This window comes from Anas acuta, chromosome 10 (genome assembly GCF_963932015.1).
Source record: "Anas acuta chromosome 10, bAnaAcu1.1, whole genome shotgun sequence".
NCBI classification, from domain to species: Eukaryota; Metazoa; Chordata; class Aves; order Anseriformes; family Anatidae; genus Anas; species Anas acuta.
In genome coordinates, this window is record NC_088988.1 from 22,180,666 (window position 1) to 22,206,941 (window position 26,276).

At 48.4% G+C, this 26,276-nt stretch overlaps 2 long non-coding RNA genes across 2 annotated transcripts in view; one reads left to right on the forward strand and one right to left on the reverse strand.

The window, feature by feature from the left end:
* The first annotated feature begins 989 nt into the window (after positions 1-989).
* Positions 990-3,356, forward strand: LOC137861982 (uncharacterized). The gene is made up of 2 exons (XR_011099980.1): positions 990-1,799; positions 2,072-3,356. It is a non-coding gene; the product is annotated as an uncharacterized lncRNA (long non-coding RNA).
* A 7,384-nt stretch (positions 3,357-10,740) lies between these two features.
* The window catches only part of LOC137862075 (uncharacterized), a 74,213-nt gene continuing 58,677 nt past the window's right edge, over positions 10,741-26,276 (reverse strand). The window contains exons 2-4 of the long non-coding RNA XR_011100048.1: positions 12,446-12,525; positions 11,102-11,377; positions 10,741-10,829 (exon numbers count right to left, since the gene is read on the reverse strand). This is a non-coding gene — a long non-coding RNA (uncharacterized lncRNA). The remainder of the gene's footprint in view (positions 10,830-11,101; positions 11,378-12,445; positions 12,526-26,276) is intronic.

A 26,276-nucleotide genomic window follows, 5' to 3' on the forward strand; every position in this document is an offset into this window, starting at 1 on the left:
TTGAAGAATTTCTACTGTCATCATTTCTGCCATTTCATTTCTCTGGCGTTTTATAGGCAAAGCTTGACAGTATTAATAACATTAATAGTACATGTCACTGCAGTCTTAAATTGTCATCCCCCAATCATTTATCTAACGTCTCACTTGGACGTGCCAGCACATACTGTCTGCTAGAATTACTTCTACTAAATAGCTGTAATTGCCATGCCCGGCTCGTTTTGTCTTGGGTGCCCTATAAAGATCCCTGGCAAACTAGCTTAATTCACTACTGAGAGGAAGATCTGCTTTGTGTTCCTCTGTGCGTTGACTGATTTCTAGTTTTATTCCCGCAGAAAAAATGTGCTGGTCCCCTCCTCAGAGCAGCAGCGCGTCCCACAGCAGTGCACATTTGCACAGAAGTGCTCTTGGCCGAAGCAAGAACGCAGGAGGACTCTGCACAGGCTGGAAACCCCTCTTGCTTATTATACCTCTACGACTAGGGATAAATCATATAAATCCCGTATATATTGATGCATTTAAAGTAAGGTTTTCTTTCAATTCATTGCTCGTTACTGTCAAATAAGTTTGGGTATCTGTGATGTCAGTAAAGAAATGAATTACAATTTCCTTTATTCCTTTTGAACTCCTAGGAATGCTTTACGATGCCACAGTCTTTGGGAGCATTAGGAGGGAAACCAAATAATGCCTATTATTTCATAGGATTTTTAGGTAAGGAAAAAAGAAACTTATTCCAAATGTGCAGATGATCAAAAGAGAACATTTTTTGAAGGGGAAATAGTAAGGAGTCTAAGCGTGAACCTCTAGAAGTAAAGAAAGATGAGAATAGAATAAAATAAATGAAGAAGCATATCTAAAAGAGTTTAGAAACAGTATGAGATGATCCTTAACAGGAGCAGAAAGTTAACACCAAAGCTAGGTGTAAAAATAAGTGATGACATCAACAAGAGCAACATACTACAACATACAGGAGCCTCTAGCTCCTGCTGATCTAGGGAGAACAGAAGGTGCTGGCTGCCACAGGAAACAGACTTGAGGATGTTTCTGCATGCAGCTGTTAAGCTAAGCACCAGACGTCTGAATGTAAAGTACCATCAACCTCTAAAGGCATTTATTTAAAAAAAAAAAAAAATCATCTAAGGAAAACAGTTTGTAAATAACTGAAATACAGGAGAGAAGGTAACTTCTCTTTGAAGAGGAATAGCGTTTGGCTTCAGGAACACCTTTTTTCCTGACCAAAACCTGTCCTTCAAAATCTGATGCGTTTTTTTTTTTTTTTTTTCCCCTTTGGAGGAGCTGATAGATCTGTCTTTTGTGCTATTGATCAACAGAAAACTTGAGGAGAGTTCTATGCAAGCAACTTTCTTTTAAAAAGCAGAAAATATTGTACATTCCTAGTGTGCTTGCTACATGTAAACAAAATTACAGGTTTGCAGATATCAAAGCTGATATCAAAAGATGATAAGACTGATAATTTGTAGTACAGTTCAAGAGATCTGTCTTCCAGATGTGTTTGAACTAGGGATGTATTACAGAGACCATGGTGCTTGGATTTCACAGTATGTCTGTATAAAGACTTTTTTTCCTGATGGACATGCGTAATTAAAAAACACTTTCAATTAAGCAGACACGTTTTGTGTTTGAAGCGTCTCCCGAGCCAGCTTTTAAAATGAAAGCATTCTGTCCTCAGGAGATTCTAAAGCAGCAGAGTCTACGGATGTTTGAGCTGGTCCAGAAGCACCCGCCACACTGGCCTCCTTTCATACCTCCAACAAAACCAGAAGTGACAACCACAGGAGCAGGTAAGGCACCGATTAAAAGCCTAATTGTGCAATGTTATGTTCCTCGTTAGCAAATAAAAGAATAATCACAGGTAGAATAACTATCCTTTGTGAGTGTCAAGCAATATATAGCAGGCATGTATCCAAACAAGCCATACAATTGCTAGCACAGATTTTTTTTTTCACTCTTACAAAGTACTTTTCTGGAATGCGTCTTTCAAAGTTTTTTTTTTTTAAGTGAACAAAATCAGGCATGTCTTTAGAAGCATTTTTTTCTTTATCTTTTTTTACAGAACTCATTGAATCTACTGACAAGCTATTTGAATTGGAAGAAGAATTTGAAATCCTGAGTGTGTGAAGGAAACTGTGGTGACTCTTCTGAGTGTTGAATATATTGGTAATATTATTGCATTGACATAAACAGCCATGTTAGCCCCGAAGTGCCTGAAATTATGGATAACAGAGCACAGAAATCTAGTAGCATCCAAAACTCCAAGGGCAGTTTAACACACAAGCTTCCCCGGATGGAAAGGCAGTAAGAGCTCTTGTGATAAGATGCTTAAAGGGAATCTCTTTTTAACGTACCTTACCTGGAGACAAACGGGCCTTTGAGATTAAGGCAAAAATACATGTATCACTGGGCACCATGTTTGGAGAAAGGGATAACCCAAATGGATATTTCTTGCTCTCATATAATAATGCAATAGTTTAGTTCTTCAAGCAAAACAGTCTTCAGTTAAGGAGGATGTTTACTTCTGTTCCCTCCTGTGGGCTGCGTCATAGGAAAAATACATTGTCTTGTTTAAAAGATCGACTGGATCAGGAGAAAATTGTTTCCTTGTTAAATATTTTAACATGTATTTGAGCAACCAGACCTTATTACAAAAATGTTTCTGTAAAAGGAACTATGTCTAATGTATACATTTTGCAATAGCCTTCCTGTTTCTGGGAGACCTCAAGAGGAACAGGAGACTCAAATAGTTGATACAGATCACAACCACTGTTATAGTTATGGTATATTTCACCTTGACCTTAAAATTCAAATGATTAAAACTTAGGTTATTTCTTTCCGAGTTAAAACGAGTCAAAGGTGGTTTAACTGTACCTTATTTATTTTAGAATAGATTTACACAAGTTTCTCTGTTACAGCACTTTATCTGTGCATCTAATAAATTTCTTAAGCTTTTCTTAGGTTGTATGCTGCTATGTTTGGTTAATTTGTGTGAACTAAATATAAACCAGGTTATCTTAAAACTTAATATAGAAGCGTACACAGATTACTGAATTGTTGCTTTTTGACTTCTTGCCTTTTGAAATCTGTTTTGGTAGAAGTGCCTTAACCCTACAGGTTTATCAGAACAGCCTGGGCAGTTTTATTTCTAAGGCAGAGAATCTCTCTCTAGCAGCCATAAGAAAAACAGTTCAGAATAAAGAAAGGCAAAGATTTTTAATCCATGCTGAAGTTCCTTTTCACTACCAGACAGTCCCCCTTGTGGTCATTTTGTCATGCTAGTGTAATGAACATGAACTGCAGACTTTCATCTTCACCAATAAATGACAACATAGAGAAATACTGAATAGTGTCTCCTCTCACTTGCACCTCTCCATCAGGGCCACTGTTTTTTCAAACAAAAGAGTTAACGAGATCCTATTGCATCTTGTTTAATGTTTATTAACTACAGTTTGGAAACCACAAACGTAGAAAAAAAATATCATTTCCTTATTTTATTAAAACATATATAAAACATATAAAAAACATATATAATATATATATATAACACATATTGTGTTGTAAAGCACACAATTCCCTACCAATGACAACAAAAAAATCATCTAATTGAGCATGCAGTTTTCATTAACCTGTTTTTTTGTTTCTTTTTTTTTTTACAAATACCCAACAACACATACACATGTGTTGTGTTGTGTTTTTTTCCATCATTTCTCACTGAAGCAATACCCATCCCGTATCAGATCTGTGTCATTACTCTAATTTTTGTTCCTAATGTACTTGAAAAACTTCTTAACTCTATTGATTGCAACAGTGGATTTTTTTCCCTCCGATCTTAACTCCATTTATCAATTACTTATTCTCTTAAAATCCTGCTTTTAAGAGATGGTTAGGTATTCACCATCTCTCACTCTTATTTATAGATTTTCTTTTCTTTTTCAGTAGTTCAGCCCTAGTCAACTCGGAGGTGGGCAGCAGCAGCTTCTATGGAGCTCCTATGCTGAAAAAAAAAAAAAAAAAAAAAGTTGAGCCTTGAGGGAAAAGGAAGGTGGGAGAGCCGGATGGGGCAAGAGGAAGGGAGGTGGTTTGACCAGGACACCTTGAGGGTCTGGGAAGAGAAGAAATGGATGGGTGCTTAAGAAATGAGCAGCATCACAGCTTACATACGGAAGAATTGTGACGAGCAGTTTAGAAATGTGAGCGATTGGTGGTCTTGTGTTGATCGGCAGCTGTGCTCCATGGTTATAGCTGTAATTTCAGCAGTTTACTGTGTAAGCCGCATGTTGCCACTTCCTTGATCAAGGCAATGCTGTTCAGTTGCAGGGAAGAGGGGCAAGACTCAGGGAAGAAACAGAACGGAGAAAACTGTACACTGTGGATATGCACACGTAGCCATAAAATCAGTGCTGGACAGAAACAGAGAAAGAGAGACAGACAGACAGACAGAACGAAAGGAGGGAAGGAAGGAAGGAAGGAAGGAAGGAAGGAAGGAAGGAAGGAAGGAAGGAAGGAAGGAAGGAAGGAAGGAAGGAAGGAAGGAAGGAAGGAAGGAAGGAAAGAAGGGAGGGAGGGAGGGAGGGAGGGAGGGAGGGAGGGAGGGAGGAAGGTAAAGGGAGAAAGAAGGAATACCCCACACTCATAAAACTGATAAAGATCCAGGTGTAAAAGAATGTAAAAGAAAGACAACTGTCATGTTGTGGTCTGATAGGATGGAGGAGAAAGCAGAAACCCAGCAATTCTGTCTTTCCTACTCCTCCAAACCAATTCTGTTGACAACTCTGAATGCTTCCAGCTAGAAAAAAAAGGAAGAATGAAGTGGAGGGCTCCTTGCCATCACTGTATTTCTGGAGCAGATTTCTGGATAGTCCCCGCAGCCAGCTGTAGGGCCTGTGCCAGGCTTGGAGTGGCTGCAGGGAACATGCCAGGGGCTCGAGGTGCTGCAGGGAACATGCCAGGGGCTGGAGGGGCTGCAGGGTGAGTGACACGGGTTTGAGGGGCCTCAGGTCCCACCGCAGTGGTTGAAGTCGATGCAGGGAACATCAGAGTTGTTGGAGGGGCTGCAGGTAAAATGCCAGGGGTTGCGGGGACTGCAGGGTGCTGAGTCACAGCTTTGCATCAGGTCAAGACGCATTTTCCTAGAACCATCCATTTCCTCCTGAAGGGGCTGAATAGCATGGAACGGTCTTCAAAATGCACAGAGCAGACCCCAGCAAACGTAGGGATGCTGCTGGCAAGTAGGGAACTTTTTTGTTGATGTTGTTAACATTGTTTCACGACAACAGATGCAAACATGTATCTTGAGTTGAGGGCAAAGGTGACCTTGGATCTGAAGCACACAGGCGTTCGCTAATGTCCCCCCATCCGGAGTGAATCCACAACGACTCGGAAGGAAAACTAAAGTCCAAAGCAGTGCACTGGGATAAAGAGAGTTTAATAGGGTAGAAAAGGAATAAAAACAATACAATAAATATTAATATTTATAATTTATAATATAATAACGTATAAAAATTGTTTAATTAATAAGATTAAATAATAATCATCATAATTTTATAGTAATAAAACAACTCCATACTGTACAACACAGTCAATAAAGTGGATTTAATGCAATAAAAATAAAACCCATTTTTCCCATCCCAATGAGTTCCTATCCCCATCATCACTTCCCATCCCACTGATCATTTCCTATCCCAACAACGTCCCAGTTCTGATCCCAAGGCTGAATTCCCAACTCCCACCCACCCATCCAGCCAGCCATGCACCCATTTTCTGCATTTTCAGGTCACAAGACTCTGACGAAGGCCACCTCAGCCTTTTCCCCGAAAAAAAAGCTGCTCTTTATTGTGAAAAACTTCACTTTTGCACAACACTGCAGACCCAGCCAAGATGGTCCTGCAAGACAAGGTGAAACAAACATACAAAGCCCATATGGATGTAAATTGGTTCATCTAAACAAATTCCTACCACGAAATCCTGATCCTCAATCTCAGCACCGATGAAAAAAGAGGATACAGTTCCCTCCTCCAAGGTCCCTCTCTGCCCCTGCTCCCCGTGGGCTCCTCTCCATGGCTGCAGCTGCGGCCCGGGGCCTGCTCCTGCGGGGGCTCTCCACAGGCCGCAGCCTCCTCCAGGCCACAGCCACCTGCTCCACCGGGGGCTCCTCCACCCACAGGGGGGCAGCAGCGTGGAGATCTGCTCCATGGGGGACCCATGGGTGCAGGGGGACAGCCTGCTCCACCGGGGTCTCTCCCTGCACAGCCCGCAGGGGAACTGCTGCTGCCTCCTGCCCTCCTGCTGCACTCACCTGGGGGGCTGCAGGGCTGCTTCTCCTCTCTTTCTCCCTGTGAAACAGCTTTTTGTTGTTATTTTTGTTCTCCTTTCTTCAATATGCTCTCCCAGAGGAACAAGCGACATCGTTTCTTGGCTTGGCTCTGGCCAGCAGTGGAGCCGTTATCTAACGGGGGGCAGCTTCTAGATTCTTCTCACGGAAGCCACCAAAGGGAGGACAGACCAAATGATTGCAAATTGATATCCACGTGACAGCAAAATGGAGTCAAAGGATAAATTGTGCTATTCAGACTAAAAATGTGTAACATGCAGCTACATATATCTGACCTTTGCACCTAAGTGCTGTTAACCATCCCAGGCATTTGTTGTTCACATGGTGAATAAGTGCTGTTTTGGATTTACAGAGATAATCTGTAGATTTGGTTCCAAAGGGGTTCAAATTCAGGCAAGGCAGTGAGAGCTTTGTGGGCTGCAGGAGAACCAAAATGCAGGAACTGTCAGGGCTCATCCTCACCCGTGACCAACTCTCATTTGGTCTTCTTTGGAGAGAAAGCCAAGCCAGCCAGATGGCTTCCACTACTTCTATGGGAGTGACACTGGGATTGATCTTTAAAATGAAATGAAGCAGAAGGCTGTGGGTTCTCCAACCTTCAAGATATGCAGCACTTGGCTGGGAAGGTTTCTTACGTTCCTATGGATTTGAAGAATTAGGGCTGAAAGAAGCAGCAGGAGCCTAGGGCCATATTCTGTCATCTCTATGGAAACTCCTGACGGGAATTACCTCTCTACTGGTGTCAAACTGCAGGCAGGCAAACGGGTGTGGTCTCCTCTCTGTGCAACTCCCCAATCCATGGTGTCTCTTTGCATGTGTGAAATTGCATGTGTATAGGGGGTGTGGTGGCAGAAGAGTGCAAGCCTCTTCTGATGGGTCCTAAAGCTGTGAGTCTGACCCTTCTGGGACTGTGCTGAAAGCGATCCTGGGGATAGAAGGGAGAGTGATCCAGCTGCACATCATGAGACGGGGAAGAGACGGAGGCTCTGGCGTGCACTGCTGACTGGTTTGCCTCGGTGGGGTTGGAGTGAGGAAGCTGTACCCTCCTCTGTTAGCACAAAGGAGAGGAGTTATTCCACGCTATTTTTCCTCCTCTGTGTATGAATGGACAGACCGCACAGTTGGTTAAGGCCGTAGCTACTGAAGACAAGAACTCGATTGTCTGCTGCTCTTCAGGCAGAAGGCAGAAGGAATCAAGAGACAGGACTGGCTCTGTCTGCATACTGCAGTAGACGCACTTTTTTGCATCTTCTGTGCGTGAAAAAGTATGTTTTAATTGATAAGATTCCCAAGGGCCTAGAAATACTGCAGTTTTAGGATAAAACTGGCATAAACTGAGTGTCCTGAGGATTTTGAGTACTCCATTTCCGTGGCCAGACCAACAGAAACTCCAGGGCAATAGTAAACACAACTTTCTCTCTCTTATCCTAAATTTCTCTACTTGTTATCTCCTGACCAGCAATTTACAGGAAAGTTACAGGAAAGTGAGGGAAAATATTTGAACTATTTATACACCAGTGCAGGTGGTGCCATGTTAACTTCACTCTTTTGCAAGATCTTGTTTGCTAACAGCAAGTTATGGCCCCTAGGGATGTTTTACCTTGAGGGAGGGAATGGGGGCACACCAAAACAAGTAGAACAAGCAAAATACTGTGGGGTGGAGCTGACAAAACAACAAACAAACAAACAACAAAAAAACAACTACCACCACAGACCACCCACTAGTGCCGTGCTTTTCATCCTGAAGTGAGGAAAGAGCAGCGCATCCTTGCAGTAACTTCATGCCTCAAAACCCTCCTTTGTCACTCTTCCTGCACTTGTGTAACAGTTGCTTGCAGGTCTGTTTCCTTTCTATTTCAGGACTGGAAGATGGCTTCATGGACTAAACAGACTTGGCTTGGGGAAGAGTAATTGAATTTATTGCCAACTGATCACAAAGTAGGACAGTGAGAATTTAAAAACTTTAAAACCAACCAACCAACCAACCAACCAAACAGAAAACCACCTCGCCACACTACCTCCATCCCAGGCTAAACCTCAGTCTTGATTCTTCTACCTATTTCCCACAGAGCAGTGGGGGGTGGTTGGAGGATGTTGGGGAATGGAGGTTGCAGGCTCTGCTGCTCCTTCATTGTATTTGGCAATTTTATTGATGGTAGCGCTCCCCACCCCTCCCATCCCCTCTTTTCCCTTCCCTCCACTCCCCTGCCCTCCCCTATGCTCCCTGTTCTTTCTGACCAACAGTATGATAGATTCGGGTGGGTGGTCAGCACGTGGGGCTACGGGGAGAGGACATGTACACAAAGATTTGGCTCCAGATCCAAAATGTCATGTATTTGGCAATTTTATTTATGGTAGCACTCCCCTCCCCTCCCCTCCCCTCCCCTCCCCTCCCCTCTTTTGCCTCCTCTCCCCACTTTTGCCTCCCCTCCCCTCCCCTCAACCCCATCCCCTCCCCTCCCCTCCCCCCCATCCCCTCCCCTCCCTTCCCCTCCCGTCTCCTCCCCTCCCCTACCATCAGCTCCCCTATGCTCCCTGTCCCTATACTCTGCTACACTCCCCTCCCCTATACTACCCTACACACTCCTACACTCCCCTCCCCTATCCTACCCTAAACTCCCCTTCGCTACACTACCCTACATTACCCTATGCCCCCCTCCCCTACACTCTCCTACGCTCCCCTCCCGTATCCTACCCTACACTCCCCTAAACTCCGATCCCCTACACTACCCTATACTCTCCTATGCTCCCCTCCCCTCTAACACGCTACCCTACGCTACCCTACGCTACCCTACCCTACCCTACCCTACCCTACCCTACCCTACCCTACCCTACCCTACCCTACCCTACCCTACCCTACCCTACCCTACCCTACCCTACCCTACCCTATCCTATCCTATCCTATCCTATCCTATCCTATCCTATCCTATCCTATCCTATCCTATCCTATCCTATCCTATCCTACCCTCCCCCTGCCCTCCCCTCCCCTCCCTTCCTTTTATTCCCTCCCCTTCCCTCCCCTCTTGTCTTCTTCTCTCCTCTCTTCTTTCTTTCGGGTAACTTCAAATCGCTTCAGTCGTTCTCATAGCTCCTATCCCTGGCTGATTCACGGGAACCCATCAGCAGCAACCAGAAGCGCTCCAGCAGCTGCTTGTCACTGGTCGAGCAACAGTCTCCAACTGGGAATCGCTGACTTCGTTGTGTGGCTCAGACAGGTGCCTTGCAGTTCCACCGTGGCCTGGACGTTTCCTCTTGCTGTGTCCCCACCTACAGCGCAGTTCTGCTTAGAAGCAGCAGCAGGCTTTGGAAGATGTCCCACTCCTTCCATTTTCAGTGGTTTAGCTTGGCTAGCCGGGTGGTGTCTGTCAATAGAAGACAACACCGAGATTTGGGTTAGAAACAGCTAACTGAGTAGTTCCTTTGCACAAGGGCAAGGAATATTTACCCCTTCCTACTGGAGGCTGCAGTGTCAGAGATAATGACGGGTCCTTCCGAGAGCTTTGAAATATCCCTTGGGGATGCTGAGTCCAGAGGACCAGAGCAAACCTGTCTAAAGTACACCGTGGAATCACTCGGAATGACTTCCTAGCAGAAGCATGTGTCTGATACGGCTTCAGCTGGTTGCAGTGTTCTTCTTCACCTCATACCTAAATTCAGATGAGAGATCTCAATGAAGATGGAAAGGTTGAGAAATAGAGAAATCACTGATGTGCTTTGAGAACTTCTAAGGACTGAGTACTGCATCAATCCAATGTTGTAACATTAAGGATTGGTTAGAAAAGCAAACGTTAAAAACAAGGAAAGGGGAAGAACAAGTAAGCTTTCTTAAAGTATCTATTCTATTTAAGGTATCTTTAAAGAAGTAAATAAGTACTGAAATATATATGCAGAGAGAGAGAGAGAGAGAGAGAGAGAGAGACAGAAACCTAAGAGTCTGCTGTGCAGGTTAGCTTCTTGCTCTCTTTTCTAAAAGTCACAGTGAATGCAGCATCTGTGTGCGTTACAAGCATTACCCTCAGTCCAGCACAGGTACACACGAGAGGTCAGCCTGCAGGTTGCGGAGGCAAAGCAACTGCTCTGGCTGGATGTGAAGAGCCAAGACAGAAGTTGCTGTCAGGGAAAAGATACACAGAGGGGATGAAAAAGACGGAGTGTGCTTCCGACCTTCACAACTTCTAAGCAAGCGGAGATGAGGTTGTGGAAGAAGCAAATAAGCTGTTGATCTAGAAGCAGCCTGAAGATTGTCCTTAAGCAGGGCCTTGCATTCTTCATTTTTACAGCATTGCTTGCCTTCAAGTGCACGACGATGATTTTATGAACTTTCTACCACTACAGAAATGCACCGGATTCTTTCACAAAACTTACGGGTGGTACTTGGCAATATTGGTCAGCATTCACTATTTCCTTCTTCATCTCAATTCTCTTTTGGCCTGTGAAGCTTTCCAGATCAGAGGAGAAGATCCACGGTAATACGGAGCTTTGGATACTGCAAAGGAAACGAAGAATCCTACTGACAACTCTTTTCAACCTCGCCTGCAAGCATCACAGAGAAGAATACCGAAAGAACACCGCTTTATCATGGGAAGCATAAATTGGAGCATAGGTGTCCTATAGCTGAAGCGAGGTGAAGCAGGTTCCACACAAGGTGAAGGAGCACACCCATAAGCATTTCCATAAAGCCGTGTTTTCAAACAAAGGGTTAAGATTTAGATTTTCTTACAAGTGAAGAATGAAGAAATAAAAGGAAAAGAAAATTACCAGGACATCCAGTTTTCCTCTAGCTTGCTTTGCTTCTTTCCGAATCTGAGTCTGGAGTGACAGTCAGGGAGCAGCGTTGTGCAGAAATGCCAAAGCCTCCCCAGCTTGTTGTACCTTCATCAGCAAGGGCTTTGATACTGCTGCCTCCTCAGCAACATCAGCCATTTCCGAGGAAAGCTGGTGTCCATCAGGTCAAATAGGAATGGGAAATCCCTCTTGCCACAACTTCACACTCACACCAGAGTTGGCAGGACAGGCCGATGGACAGAGAAGCGTCTGGAAGAGTGTTAGAAAACAGACTTTAGATTTCCGTCAACCCAGGAAGAATTACTTGCTCATCCCTTCAAAGTGAACTCTGAGTAGAAGGAGGGGATCCCAAGCTGCATTCCTGACATCTATGCTGCAAAGTCATCCAATGGGACATGTTACTGGACCAGCCTGTTACGAACAGAAACAGGACTTTGAGGTTATGCTGTTGGATTAGAATTAAGCTCAAAGAGTTAGTCCTTTGACGTGTTTTTGTTTGCAAGTGTTTTCACTGCTTCCCAGACAATGTCTCCAGCAAGCTAGCTGCTTGCTTCATTTGTTCTGTTCTGTTCTGTTCTTTTTGATTCTGTTTTGTTTTGTTTTCTCAGCCAGGATTCTTAGAGAAATGAGATTAAAGTGATCATATTGTATGTCCACCCATCCCTCCCTCCCCTTCGCTTGTCCAGAGCTTTTACCTCGTCCAGCAGCTTGAATGAACTCGGTCCTAGGCGCAGTTGTGTCCAAGCCATTCTGTTCCTAGACGTGTTGTGAGAACAGACAGCTAAGTAGTGGGGAGAGGACGTGCTGCTGTCTGCAGTGTGACCTCAGCGCTTACCAAACAGTAGGGAATACACAGAGAAGGGCCGTAGGAGAACTTCAAGCCCCAGATACGTTTTATGTGGAAACCATATTTCCCAAGATAACGCTGGACACAACTGCATAATCAAAAGGGATTCATTTCTTGGTTCATTCAACTCTTAGGTTTTAGTTTTAAAACATGTCTGTCTTGGCTTAAAGCACTCTTCCAATCTCTATTTCCAGTTACTAGGATTTCCTGAAATAGCTCATCCCATTTTTTTCTTTGTACCCTCTCCCAGCCTCTTTGTTTTCCTCTCCCCAAGAAACTTAGCACTGCTCTCTTCATACTTGACAACTAGATATGGAGCTGTATCAGCCAGAAGGAAGTTTCCTTCACACTTTCTGCTTCTTACGGTATCTGGGCTCTTACCTTTACACTTACTCACCCTTCCTACATTAGCACAAAGGAAGTGTTTTGGAGATCTGATGTCTTGTTTTCCAGAAACTGCCCTGAATCACCTTTACGAGAGCTGTCCCACGCTGCGAGCACAAGTCTTGCAGTCTGGCCAGATATTTGCCTTCTAAGTCAATAACCAAATCTGTTACAAAGGTAAGAACATGTAATGAATGGAAAGGAAATCCTTTTATTTTCATCGCAGTTCACTTTTTTTAGTTAAGTTAAGAACATGTAATTAATGGAAAGGAAATCCTTTTATCCTTTTATTTTGATCCAAATTCACTTTTTTTTTTTTTTTTTTTTTTTCTAGACCAAGAATGAATCGTGGAGAACCACCAAAACTCAGGTGAGAAATGAAATGACAAATGTTAAGGTCAGGCAGCTTGCCCACTGCCATTGCTACCCTGAAAGCAGATGGAGTGCATCTTCATACGCCACAGCCTGAGACACTAGTCGACAGGCCAGCCCGTGTGAGGAAGTCCATTGCTGTCCTGAATTTTAACATGACAGGGGGACTCTTAAGCCTCTTGTTTATGCTTTAGTACTTGCGGTCTATGGGAGGACCACAGCACACTCTTCTCTGTCTCCCCTTATTTGTTGATCGTCTGTAGGAAGAAGAGAACGTGCAGAGGCCCTCACCCGTACATTGGGTCTGTTCTCACTCTGTGCAGCTCCATCATTGAGCAAAGTACCAACCTTGAGGCTTCTGTAAGGACTTGACACAAACTACAGAATACTACAATGAAGCATTCACAACAAAACCACATTTTTTTCCTCAGCCAAGCATCAAAACACTTACAGAAGGGCATGGTCCCTCTCTGTGCACCTCAAGGGGAGATCCACAACTCCTCACGTGGTTTCATCGCATGCAGCACCCTTCTCTGTGCCTCCCAGCTAAACGTGCACAGAGACAGCTGTTGCCAAAGTGCTGTGGTGACACAATTCAGTTCTGTTTCTGAAGTCATCACCGCAGGCGCCTCCCAGTGACGGCACAACACTCTCTGTTGCTAATGCGTCTGTCTCAGAAACAGCTAGGGAAGTACCACTATGCCCAAACTGACTTGAATTAGAGTAGTTCCCAAATTATTCTCTGCTCCCCTACATCTCTGGAAGGTGGGTGATCAATCTTTTCCTTGAGAAAGGACTACAGAGCAAAAGAGCTTGATTCTGAGACGTTGCCCGTCCTTGTAGAGCAGTTCACCTTTGATTTCCATGTAAGAAAAAAGAAGGTGAAATCAACAATTCCCTTCCTCTGAGCTGGGAATAGGAAAGAAGCCCAATTCTCCAGGAAGCCTTCAAAAGGAAACTCTGCATTTCTTTGTTAAACACCTTGTTTAATTTCTTGAAAGAAATCTTTCCCAGGACTTTGCAACTGCGGTGGTTCAAAGCGGGTGGGCAGCCGAGTTCCACCACGGCCGCTCTCTCACTCCCCCTCCTCAAAGGGAAAGGGGGAGAAAATATGATGCAAAGGGCTCCAGGGCTGAGATAAGGACAGGGCGATGGCTCAACAAGTATCGTGACGGGCAAAGCAGACTCAGCAGAGTGACCCTCAGGGTCCCTCCCTGCCCCTGCTCCCCGTGGGGTCCCTCCCACGGGATGCCGTCCTTCCCCAGCTGATCCCACACGGGCTGCCCACAGGCAGCAGCTCCTCAAGCACTGCTCCCACACGGCTCCGTCCCACGGGCTCCATCCATCCATCCCCCAGGAGCAAACTGCTCCAGCACGGGTCCCCCACGGCTGGGCGGCAGCTCCCCCCAGCCCCCCTGCTCCTGCGGGGGCTCCTCTCCACGGGGGGTCTGCAGCTGCGGCCCGGGGCCTGCTCCTGCGGGGGCTCTCCACAGGCCGCAGCCTCCTCCAGGCCACAGCCACCTGCTCCACCGGGGGCTCCTCCACCCACAGGGGGGCAGCAGCGTGGAGATCTGCTCCATGGGGGACCCATGGGTGCAGGGGGACAGCCTGCTCCACCGGGGGCCTCTCCCTGCACAGGCCGCAGGGGAACTGCTGCTGTGAGCCTGGAGCACCTCCTGCCTCCTGCTGCACTCACCTTGGGGGCTGCAGGGCTGCTTCTCACTCCTTGCTCTTCCAGCTTCTGTTGTGCAGCAGTATTTCCCCCTTCTTCCATCTGCTCTCCCAGAGGTGCAAACAACATCGCTTATTGGCTCAGCTCTGGCAAGCGCCGGGGCCCTTTTGGAGCTATCTGGAGCTGGCTGTTGTCTGGACTGTTCTCACAGACGCCATCCCTGCAGGCCCCTGCTACCAAACCCTTGCCACGTAAATCCGATCGAAGTGTATGCAGCAATTACAAAGCCGCTGTGCTTTGGGCTGTCATGATCCTCCTGCAAGTGCAGGGGAGGTGCAGGGTTGCTTTGCATTTCCAAAAGGAGGAAGAAAGCCTCCAACCCCACTGGACCTCAGCCACTTGCAGGATCCAAGCAACGCTCCCCACTGTCAGTTATCTCCCTCCCATGCACACAGTGGGAGCAAGCTTGAACAAGCACATTTTTGAAAATGTTTATCTTAATGAAGAATAAAAGAAGTCTACAACACCCAATCCCTCTGTGCACCCAAGGCAAAAATCGTGGACTATTCTGCCTCAACACTATTTTCAGACCCAATTTGTCAAGTCATCTAGCAGAGGATTTCTCTCTTGTTCACTCACTAGCTTAGTAGAGCACCAGTTTACATAGGTGCTGGAGCAGATTCCTCAACCATCTGAAGGGACTTGATCCCAGAAAAGTTCAAAACTGCAGGTGACTCATGATTTTGTGGTGAAGCATCTATTGAATGAGAGCTGTTCCGCTTAGGGCACAGTGAGACAATGTGAGAAGAACCCTGTATCTCACTGATTGAGGCTTTATAACTCTACAGAATTGTCAGTCAACAATAAATGGAAAGTGCAGGAGATATGTTCTTTCTTCCTCCTTTCCCTGCCATACATTAGCAGAGAGATTGTGATGGGATATAGGTTCAGAGCCTCACAGAAGAAGGATTTGAACCCAGGCTCTCCACAGTCTGCACCACTGCCTTCCTGACGGCTTTTGACTATTTTAATTAATTTTATTATTTTACTTTTTTATTTTATTTTATTTTATTTTATTTTATTTTATTTATTTTATTTTATTTTATTTTATTTTATTTTATTTTATTTTATTTTATTTTATTTTATTTTATTTTATTTTATTTTATTTACTTTATTAGTATTATTCTTCTTATTTTTCTGGATGGTGTCTAAGTCTTGGGGGGGAAGAACCAACTGTGGGAGGAGGGAATGCTACTACTGTCTGTGACAGTGGTGATTTCTGGACAGTGTTAGCAACAGAGCTTCTGCAGAGAAGAGAAAATGCCAGGCAGTCTCTCTTGGTATTCCATGTACTGAGTACTGAGTGCAGTTTTGGGCTCCACAGTATAAGAAAAAGTATAAGAACAAACCAGTGCACTGTGATAAAGAGAGTTTAATAGGGTACAAAAGGAATAAAAACAAACAAAATAAGAAATGAGAATATTGATAATTTATAATGTATCATAGAATCATAGAAGCATAGAATATCCTGAGTTGGAAGGGACCCTTAAGGATCATCAAGTCCAACTCTTGACACCGCACAGGTCTACCCAAAAGTTCAGAGCATGTGACTAAGTGCACAGTCCAATCTCTTCTTAAATTCAGACAGGCTCGGTGCAGTGACCACTTCCCTGGGGAGCCCGTTCCAGTGTGCAACCACCCTCTCTGTGAAGAACCCCCTCCTTATGTCAAGCCTAAATTTCCCCTGCCTCAGCTTAACCCCGTTCCCGTGGGTCCTGTCTCTGGTGTTAATGGAGAAAAGGTCTCCTGCCTCTCGACACCCCCTTACGAGTATAAAATATAGAAATATTGTTTAATTAATAATATTAAATACTTATCATTTTATAATAATGAAACAATGCCATACCGTACAACACAGTCAATCAAGTGGATTTAATTAAATAAATAATAAATCCCAGGAAATTAAATAAAATTTTAAAATGTAAATTTAATACAAATAAAACCCATTTTTCCCATCCCAATGAGTTCCTATCCCCATCATCACTTCCCATCCCACTGATCATTTCCTATCCCAATAACCTCCCAGTTCTGATCCCAAGGCTGAATTCCCAACTCCCACCCAGCCATGCACCCATTTTCTGCCGTCCGTGCTGGCCATGCCCACATCCATGCCCGGCCTGAGCATGGGCAGCGGGAGCGGGCTGCATGAAATAACTGAACATGAAATTATGAAATAACATGAAATAATAAATAAGGTAACTTAATTGTTGCTGTTGTTAACATTGCTTCATGACAACAGATGCAAACATGGATCTTGAGTTGAGGGCAAAGGTGACCTTGGATCTGAAGCACACAGGCGTTCGCTAATGTCCCCCCATCCGGAGTGAATCCACAACGACTCGGAAGGAAAACTAAAGTCCAAAGCAGTGCACTGGGATAAAGAGAGTTTAATAGGGTAGAAGAGGAATAAAAACAAACAAAATTAGAAATGAGAACATTGATAATTTATAATGTATAAAATATGTAAATATTGTTTAATTAATAATAGTAAATACTTATCATTTTCTAATAATGAAACAATGCCATACTGTACAACACAGTCAATAAAGTGGATTTAATGAAATAAATAATACAACCAATACATTAAATAAAATTTAAAAATGTAAATTTAATACAAATAAAACCCATTTTTCCCGTGCCAATGAGTTCCTATCCCCATCATCACTTCCCATCCCACTGATCATTTCCTATCCCAACAACGTCCCAGTTCTGATCCCCTCGGTGTCCCAGTGCAAGAAGAGCTGCAGGCAGAGGCCTTGCTGAGTGAGCACCTAAGGAGAGGAATGTAATCCAGAAGGCAGCAAAGAAGAGCAATGCCCCGAAAGAAGAGCTAAGTCTTGTCTCTCAGCCCTTTGGTGTCCCAAGCAGCAGTTGCCATGGGCAAGCTTTCCCAGCCCAGCTGCTGCCAGCATCCCCCCAGCTTGCCATTGCCACCTTCCTGGGTGAGGCGCGCGCGCATTTGCCATTGGCATTTGCCGTTGCCCATCCCTGAGAGTGGCAAGCAGTGCGTAGGTCCAGCACGAGAGAGGGGAGAGGGCAAGCGAGAGGGGCAAGGGCTGAGGAGCGTGGCTGAAGCTGGAGCAGGTGCCTGCAGAGGTCTCTGTGCCTGCCTGCGTGCTGAGCGGGCCTGGGTGCTGCGGGGGCTGTCGAGGAGAAGCCCGAGGTCGGTCACGGGTAGCCGTAAGAGTAGGCTCTGGCGTGGTCCTTCTGCCGCTGCTCGAAGAATTGCCCGGGGCCGATCTTCATGTGGTGGGCCGCCCGCTGCCGCTCCTCTTGGGCCAGCTTCTTGAGGCGCTCCCGCTCGGGACGCTGCTGCGGCGTGATGGGCACCGACGACTCCTGCTCCTCCAGCGGTGTGGGCGCTGCGTCGCCGCCCGCCCAGGGCCCCACGCAGGGCACGTAGTCCCCGCGGGGCTGCGCCGGACGCTGCAGCGTGCGTGGCTGCGTGGGCAGAGCCGTGGGCAGTCCCCTCCAGAGCGGGGGGCTCTGGAGGGGACTGCGAGGGGGACTGGGCAGGGCTCTCCTGAGGGCTGGGAGAAGTTGAGGCCTCTTGAGGGGAGCCAAGGGAGGCTGGGGCAGGGTTCTCTTGTGGGCAGGGATGAATTCCTGCTGGGGGGGCCTTTTGGGGAGAGGCTGGGGCAGGGGTCTCTTGCGGGCAGGGAGGCAGTCAGGGTCGGGGCGCCTCTTGAGGGGAGCCAAGGGAGGCTGGGGCAGGGTTCTCCTGCGGGCAGGGATGAATTCCTGCAGGGGGGGCCTTTTGGGCAGGGCTCTCCTGAGCTGGGGCCGGGCTGCAGGCTTGAGGGGGGAGCTGAGTGGCGGCACAGCAGCTGCAGGGGGCTGCAGCGCCCGCCCAGCCTGCACCTTGTCGGGGTGCAGCCCAGGGCTTGAGGGGACCTCACCCAGCGCTCTGGTGGCTGCCAGTCCCTGTGTGCTGGGCTCCTCGATGTCCTCGCAGAGGTCGGGCAGCTGCGAGAGGAAGCGCTTGAGGACAGGACTGCTGGGGACAGCGGCGAAGGCGTCCTGGGGCTCCACGGCATCGAGGCAGCTGAGCAGCTCCTCCAAGCCGGAGCTGTCCAGGTCGGCCGGGAGCTGGTCCTGCAGGTGCTGCAGCTGCTGGCTGTCCCCTGCCAGCTGGGGAAAGGCCTCGGCGAAGGCATCGGGGCCCAGCTCCAGCAGCTCCAGGGGCTCCTCAGGCACCTCTGCAAGTGTCGCCGCTGAGGAAAAAGCAAGCCAATGCAATCCCCCAAGCATCCCCCGCTGCCAGCTTTGCCATGGCTCCTGGGTGTGGGGCGCCCAGCGGCCGGCTGGGCCAGCCCCAAACTCACCGTCGGGCGTCGCCGTCTGGGTGCTGGCGGTCGCTGGAGCCTGGGCAGGCTCGGGGGGAGTGGGGCCGGGCAGCGCGGGCCCCTGGTCCTCGCTGAGCCCCACGGCATGCAAGCAGGGCTCCGGCAGCTGCCCCCGGCTGCTGCTGAGGGTGCGGGGTGCGGGGAGCGCCTGCCCCCGCAGCGGAGGCCCCGGCACGAGGAGTGGTGGGGGGCCGGGGTAGGCAGGGGCCTGCAGTAGGCAGGTGCCTGCGGGGTGCAGGAGCTCCCCATGGAGCACGGCCCTGGGCCCCAAGCAGAGGGGAGCACCATCCTGGGGCACCAGCGTCCCCGTCCACATCAGCAGGGGCTGGGAGACACTGGGGGCACCCACAGGAGCGCTGTGGGGGAGCTGCCCCACAGCAGGGAGCTGCCCCACGGCGGCGGCGGGGAGCTGCCCAAGCTGCAGGTGGTGCCCCTGGGCTGGGAGGTGCCCCCCAGGTGGCAGCTGCACCCTGGCGGGGAGCTGCAGCACCTGCCCCTGGACCCCCGGCACCACGTGCCAGACGGTGGCCTGGGGCAGTGCGGAGGGGAGGGTGGGTACCTGCGGGGGCTGCAAGGGCAGCGCCATCGCTCCGGGGAGGGAGGGAAGCAGCCAGGCAGCCACCGTTGGCGGCACGGCTGGGACGACGAAGGGGGAGTTTTGCGTCTGCGGAAGCCGCGGAAGCCGTCTGGGGAAACCCTCTGTGGGAAAAAGGGCGCTGGGCTGAGCTCTGGGGTGCTGGGCTCGCCAGCAGGGCCGCAGCCCCGGGAGGAGCGGGAGCCGGCTGCTGGACCTGCCATGGTGGCTGGAGAGTGGGGCGGTTGCTTGGGGAACGCGGGCAACGGGGGTTCCGTCCCAACGGCTGACCAGCCCCTCGCCGACATCTTGGGGAGGACTGCAGGCTTTGGAGCCAAGCAGGCTGCCCAGCGCAAGACTTGGCCATCCCCAGCAGGCTTGCCCTCCCACGCAGCACTTGCCATGCCCACGACGCTTCCACACCGCCTCTTGCCCGTCCTGAGCATTTCCCAGCCCAGGACCAGCTTTCATCCTCATGGTCATTTCCCATCCTGACAAGTTCACATGAGAACAGATTCCCATACAAAAGATTTCCCATCAACACAAACAGATTTTTCCCTTCATCCAAAGAGATCTCTTCCCAAAGAATTCCCCTCTCTTGGAGGACTTTCCCATGGTTTTCCTACTTCAATAAATGTTACCCACCCCATTAAAGATTTCCCATCCCAGTACTTTCCCATCCCAGGAGTGACTGCCCATCCCAATGCTTTTGCTTCCCAATGCTTTCAAACCCAGAGAACATTTCCCATCTCTTTCATTTCCGAGCCCAATGCCTTTCCACCCCAAGGAAGTCTTCCCATCCCAGCAAGGATTTCTCGGCTCACACATCCTTTCCCAACCCATTCCCATTTCCCACTTTCACCATCCAACACACAGCTTAGCCAGCCCACAGCTCTAGAGAGGGATTTGGACGATGCTGATAGACACAAGGTCACGGGGATTTGCTGTGCTGACGATTGCTCTTTCTTACAGATCAACACAGATCCCCAGTCCCAAGGGCGCCAGGCAGAATCTGGCCAATATGTAGATACGAGGCTCTTCCATTTCCTACCGGGAAAGAAAGAGATCTGTGCGTTTCTCTCTCTCCACCTCCGGAAAAAGAGAGGAAGGGGAGAGCGCTAATGAACAGGAGCATGCTCAGCTCAGCCACCGGCATGGAGGCTGCCCGCTCCTCAGCACCTCGAAGCAACAGCACCTTCAAGTCTCCTCCTGCAGCAGCAGCACATCAGTGTCTCTTGTCCCACCAGCAGGACAGTGGCGTCTCCCATTGCACCATGCCGACCTCCACGCCTCGAGTGCCAGCAGCAGTCCTCAGTGCGAGCTGGACGCTCAGGGCACTTGTGGCCACCCACCTTTGTGAGCTCCAAGGCTGACAGTGACTCTCTGCTGAGCTCCCACGGCTCTCAGGCGTCCCGCTGGCAGAGCTTATGGCGCTAAGCTGACTGCCAGGAGAAAAGGCTCCCGTGAAATGGCTGCTCCACAACGCCAGGAGCAAGGTCTGCTGGGCTGGGGGTTCGCAGAGGAGCTCGGCCTTGGGCCTGGCAACTGCGCCTGGAAGCCAGGGACAGCCTTGGTGTGCAGCTGGACACCTGGGCCTGAGAAAGCAAGGTCTCTTTCAAGATGCTTGGCACCATCGTCACCCAGTGGCTGTCTCAGGGCGACGAGAGAAATGCACAGCATCTCTTGCTGCCCTGCAGTGCTGCTGTCCTACGCCCTTGGGTGTCTCCGGGATAGAAAAAGGGACGGATTTTGCCCCAAAACCCAGCTCCTTTCTATCAAAAGCATCACGTCCTCCTCTCTTTCTTGGATTTGGCTATGACTTTAGGAATCCCTGCAATCCCTGCAGCTGTGTCCCCTGCCAGCTTCTTGTGTGCCCCAAGCATCCTCGCTTGCAGGGCAGTAGAAGATGCAGAAAAGGCCTTGCCTTAGTGGAAGCACTGCCCTGCAGGAGCTCCAACATCCCTCTTAGCAGCACGCTGTAGCCCCCAAATGCCCCCGAAACGGCACATTTCAGCTCCTGGGAAGGAAATGAGCTCGCTCAAGGGGAGCTACCCGCTCAAGGCCCAGGTGTCTGTGAGGCGGTGTTGGCAAGGAGTCCTGTTGTGTGAGTCCGTTCTTTGTGGGTGCTCCGTCCCCACAAGGCTTGCTTTGGAAGGCCCAGGAGAGTCTTGTGGGCACTGGCCTGGGGTCCCAGGCTGAGCCAGCTGCTGGCTGGCAATCAGGGAGGCTCGCTCAGTGTCTTGGCTTGGGTTTGCGTGGCCAGGCTGTGGGAGCGGGGGGCTGCAGGGGTGTCCTCTGTGAGAAGAATGCAGCAGCTGCCCCATGGGAGCTCAGGGCCGCTTCCAGGAGGCTCCTTCCAGGAGGGACCCACCCGCTGCTGCCCAGAACGCAGAGCAAAAGGATGATGTTTGCGCCTGGGGGAGAGCCCATCTAAGAAAGGGAACAAAAGCTGCTGCCCAGCAGCGTCTGGGTCAGGGAGGAGTGAGAAAGCTCTGTGCAGCCCCCAAGGGCCGTGCAGCAGGAGGCAGGAGGTGCTCCAGGCTCACAGCAGCAGTTCCCCTGCGGCCTGTGCAGGGAGAGGCCCCTGGTGGAGCAGGCTGTCCCCCTGCAGCCCATGGGTCCCCCGTGGAGCAGATCCCCACGCTGCAGCCCCCCCGTGAAGGAGCCCACGTTGGAACAGGTGGATCTGCCCTAGAGGAGGCTGCGACCTGTGGAGGAGGCCCCAGAGGAGCAGGGTGTTCAAGGAAAGGTTGGAGCTGGTGCTTAGGAACATGGTTTATTGGGTGACATTGGTAGTACAGTGATGACTAGACCGGACAAATGTGAAGGTCTCCTCCAACAATAATGATTCTATGATACCTCCACCACGTCCTCCTCCTCCACTTCCTCCTCATCGTCCACGGCCTTTTTCTTGTCCACTGCCTCCTCCTTGTCTACCGCGTCCTCCTCGCCCCCCGCCTGCTAATCCTATTTCTCATTTTCCTCCTCCTTCTCCTCCTTCCCTGCCTCTTGCACCTCCAACACCTCCTCCACCTCCACTGCCTCTTCCTCCTTCTCCTTCTCCAGCCCCACTGACTATTCCTCCTCCACAGCCTCCTCCACCTCGGCAGAAGCTTCCTGGCCAACTTCCTCTGCATGCTCCTTGCTAAGGCATGCTGGTAGCAATGATCGTGAGCCCAGAAATGGCAGGAGGAGTTGCCAGGAACCAGGTGTGCCAAGGCGGCTTCTCTGGGAGGCTATGGCTGTGAGCGCTGCCCACCGCTCCTAATTCTCGTTCCATTTGTCACCCCACAGGACCATGGAACTGTGACCCTGTAAGGTAGCAGCTGGCGGCTCCTATCATCTTGATGACGCTCTGTGATGCGTTGCTTGTTGCCTGGGTAGCGATTGTTAGCTATTATGCAAATGGCTTGTCATCAATCGGGGATGTGGCTGCTCCTCCCTATAAATGGGCCAAGGGGGGCAGTGGGAGCCAGAGTGTTGGAGAGGGGAGATGGGAGAAGGTGGAAACAGAAAAGGAGGAGGATGAGGAAGAGGCATAGGTGGAAAAGGGGGAGTAAGAGAGGAAGGGGGCAGTGGAGGAGGTGGCGGAGAAGATTGAGGAGGTGGCGGCATGAGTAGGAGTGGTGACAAAAGAGGAGGCGAGCAAGGGATAGGCAGAGGGACACGATGGAGGTGGAAGAGGAGAAGAAGGTGGTGGAGAAATAGTAGAATACTAGAGGAGGAGGTGGTGGCAAAAAAGAAAAAAAAAAGTGGAGGAGGAGAAGGTGGTGGAGGAGGAGGCCACCAAAAAAACCAAAAAAACAAAAGAGAAGGAGTAGAAGGTGGAGGAGGAGAAGGAGGTGGAGGAGGAGGAGGCGGAGGACTCCAAAACAAAAGACCCTCTCTGGTGGTGAGCGTTGACCGCTGCTCCTAATTCTAGTTCCATTTGTCATCCCACAGGACCATGGCACAGTAGCCCTGTAAGGTAGCAGCTGGCTGCTCCTAGCAACTTGATGATGCTCTGTGATGCGTTGCTTGTGGCCTGGTTGCCTGGGTAGCGATTGTTAGCTATTATGCAAAAGGCTTGTCATCAATCGGGGATGTGGCTGCTCCTCCCTATAAATGGGCCAAAGGGGAGCAGTGGGAGCCAGAGTGTTGGACAGGGGAGAGAGGAGGAGGAGGAGGAGGAGGAGGAAGAGGAGGAGGAGGAGGAGGAGGAGGAGGAGGAGGAGGAGGAGGTGGTGGTGGTGGTGGTGGTGGTGGTGGTGGTGGTGGTGGTGGTGGTGGTGGTGGTGGTGGTGGAAGTGGAAGCCAAAATAAAAAGGAATAAAAACAAAAAAAGAGGAGGAGGAGAAGGTGGCGGAGGAGGAGGCGGTGGAGGAGGAGGCCAAGGAGGAGGTTTGCTCAGCTACAGCAAGCCATGGGATTTTTGCTGTTTAAACTTTTAACTCCTTGCCTAACCACAGGGGTTGTCATTCGTGGACAAATACTGGGTTAAGTACACCGTCACTGCAAGAGGAGCACAAGCTACCTGCAAATGGGCAAATATACCTCTGCAAGTTTTCTTACAAGGGATTAAGACAAAAAGGCCTGTGCCTGGCAGAGGGAGCACTGAACGATGATCTAGCAAAGCAGTCTATCGCAGACAGACAACACTGGCCCGGAAATCCTGCTGGAAAATTTGGTGTACCTGAAACTGAGACGGAAATTGGAACTTCCAACAAAACGCTGTAGGGTAGAAGTTGTTTTAGCTGAACATACTGGGCACATATTTGAGTGCAAAAGGTAAGCTATTGCTTTGTTTATGTAAGATCTGAGTGTTTCACCCAGCACTCCAGCATCCTCTCTTAAGTAGGGGAGGCAACCATAAGATGCAGAAGTTGGCAGATGCACAGGATGTATACTTTACTATAAGTAAAGAACTTCTTCCTAACATATATTAGAAATCTAACTTTTCAGTTGAAAGCTATTATTCCATGTCCTGTCACTCCAGGCCCTGATAAAGACCCCCTCCCCAGCTTTCCTATAGGTTGCCTTTAATTACAGGAAGGCTCTCCCTGGGGTCACAGTAAGCTCACGTGTTACCCAGGTGTCACAGATAATTCCTGAGATAGGAATAATGACAAGGGTTAATCTATTGCAGATGATTTCATACAATAATAGAAAAGCTTTTGTTGGAAAGCACAAGGGAGGGGGGAGGGTGGGCGAACAGCTCTGTGTTGTTTAACTGTCGGCTGGGTTAAACCACACCAGTGTGGTTTAAAAAAAAAAAGAAAAGTGGAGGAGGAGGTGACCAAAAATATCACAAATACAAAAAAGAAAAGAGGAGGAGGAGGAGGAGGGGCCAAAAAATCACGAATACAAAAACAAAAAGAGGAGGAAGAGGAGGTGACCAAATACAATGATTTTTTTGGCCGCTTCCTCCTCCTCCTCCTATTTTTTTTTTGGATTTGTGTTGTTTTTTTTTTTTTTGCCACCTCCTCCTCCTCATGCTTTTCTTTATGTATTTGTGATTTTTTTGGCCTCCTCCTCATCCTCCTCTTTTTTTTTTTTGTATTTGTGACTTTTTTGGCCACCTCCTCCTCCTCATGCTTTTTTTTTTGTATTTTTGAGTTTTTATAGCCACCTTCTCCTCCGCCTCTTCTTTTTTTTGTACTTTTGATTTTCTTGGCCACCTCCTCCTCCTCCTCCTCTTTTTTTTGTATTTGTGTTTTTTGTGGTCATTTCCTTCTCCACCTCTTTTTTTTTTTTTGTATTTGTGATTTTTTTGGCCACCTCCTCCTCCTCGTGCTCCTTTTTTTATACCTCTGATTTTTTTTGGCCACCTTCTCATCCTCATGCTCTTTTTTTTTTTTTTGTATTTTTGATCTTTTGACCACCTCCTCCTCCTCCTCTTCTTTTTTATTCTGTATTTGTGATTTTTTTGGCTGCCTCCTCCTCCTCCTGTTCTTCTTTTCTTCTGTATTTGTGATTCTTTTGGCCACTTCCTCCTCCTCCTCCTCTTTCTTTTTTTTTTGGATTTTTGAGTTTTTTTGGCCTCCGCCTCCTTCTCCTCCTGTTTTCTTGTTTTTGTGACTTTTTTGGCCACCTCCTCCTCCTCAACCTCTTTTTGTTTTCTGTATTTGTAATTTTCTCGCCATCTCCTCCTCCTCATGCTAATGTTTTTTGTATTTGTGATTTTTGTGTCCACCTTCTCCTCCTCATCCTCTTTTATTTTGTATTTGTGATATTTTTAGCCACCTCCTCCTCGTCTATCTCTTTTTTTTTCGTATTTCTGATTTTTTTGGCCTCCTCCTTCTTCTCTTTTTTGTATTTGTGATTTTTTGGCCACCTCCTCCTCCTCATGCTCTTTTTTTTATTCGTGTTTTTGTTGACCTCCTCCTCCTCCTCTTTTTTTTTTTTTTGTATTGGTGATTTTTTTGGCCTCCGTCTCATCCTCTTTATTTTTTTTTTTTATTTTTTTATTTTTTTATGGCCACCTTTTCCGCCTCTTCTTTATTTTTTGTATTTGTGATTTTATTGGCCCTCTCCTCCACCTCCTCCTCTTTATTTATTTTGTATTTGTGACTTTTTTGGCCTCCTCCTCCTCCTCCTCATGCTCTTTTCTTTTTTATTTGTGACTTTTTTGGCCTCCTCTTCTTCCTCCTAATGCTCTTTTTCTTTTTGTATTTGTGATTTTTTTGGCCTTCTCTGGGAGGCTATGGCTGTGAGCGCTGCCCACCGCTTCTAATTCTAGTTCCATGTGTCACCCCACAGGACCATGGCACTGTGACCCTGTAAGGTAGCAGCTGGCGGCTCCTATCATCTTGATGACGCTCTGTGATGCGTTGCTTGTTGCCTGGGTAGCGATTGTTAGCTATTATGCAAATGGCTTGTCATCAATCAAGGGTGTGGCTGCTCCTCCCTATAGG